The following is a 1,210-nucleotide window of genomic DNA, read 5'->3' on the forward strand; positions in this document are numbered from 1 at the left end:
TCTTCAGGAACTTCCTAAAATATGGTGTTGCCACATACTGCATTTCAGTTTTAGGAACTTAGAAATGCCACAATAAAGAGGAAGTGTATGTATTTCTGTAATATTCTGTAGAAACGTGTGCACGCTCATGAATTTGTTGTTATTTAATCTCAGTGGTTTACGGACTATGATTGGTTTATAATAATAATAATAATAATTAGACCAGGCCTACTGTATTTCAGACACTTATTGCTTACAAGTTAAAATCAGTATCTTTTGCTAGAAAATTACTTAGAACCCACAAACATTATATATATATATATATATATATATATATATATATATATATATATTAGCAGAGACCCTAGAGAATAAATTGGCGGTCGTTCCACTACTATATGTCACTTAAGTATGTGTTCGCTTTGGCGCGCGAGCACGGAGGGATGGGTCTCTTTAAAAAAAAAAATCGTATTTATTTAAATTTATTTTAATTTTTTTATCCTGTCCCTTTAATTTATTAATTTTTTTATCACTTTTATTGCTGTCAGAAGGAATGTAATAGTTGGTGACAGGTACTCTTTATGGGGAGATCTGGAGTCTATAAGACCCCAAATCCCTCCTTTGCACTTGAAAGTATTCAAAACACCAAGATCGTCATTTTTGAATACTTTTGTTTTCTGAAAACTGGCGCCGTTGGCTCCCCAGTAAACCGGAAGTAATGTCATGACATTGTGACGTCGCTTCCAGGTTACTGTATCCGAGATCCGATCAAACCCGTGCCTGCTGGTTGCTCAGGTCTGCCGTTTGGACGAGAGAGACCAGGTGAGCGGCGGAAGGCGGCAGGGGGGGATGTCCCCTCCTACTGCTTGTAATAGCTTGGTTATTATTACTAGAGAGCTGACCATTGGCCTCTAAAGAATGGTACCGGGGTGAAACCTCATTGGTTATTGTTAGTGATGTTAGTAACGGAGTTAAAGTAAACGGTGTTACTTAACGCCGTTACTTTAGAGGGTAACAAGTAATCTAACTGATTACTCTTCCCCTCATGGTAACGCCGTTCCCATTACTTGGGCGGCGTCACCACAATTACATCTACCGCCACGGGGGGGCAGTATATGTAATTGCCGTAACGCCACAATTACATCTACTGCCACTAGGGGCGCGATGGATGTCACGTGCCATGATCCGGAGCGCTGACCATCGGCCTCTAAAGAATGGTACCGGGATGATA

The sequence above is a fragment of the Lithobates pipiens genome, unplaced genomic scaffold (assembly GCF_037356315.1).
Source record: "Lithobates pipiens isolate NorthernLeopardFrog02 unplaced genomic scaffold, aLitPip1_a1.2 Scaffold_8, whole genome shotgun sequence".
NCBI classification, from domain to species: domain Eukaryota; kingdom Metazoa; phylum Chordata; class Amphibia; order Anura; family Ranidae; genus Lithobates; species Lithobates pipiens.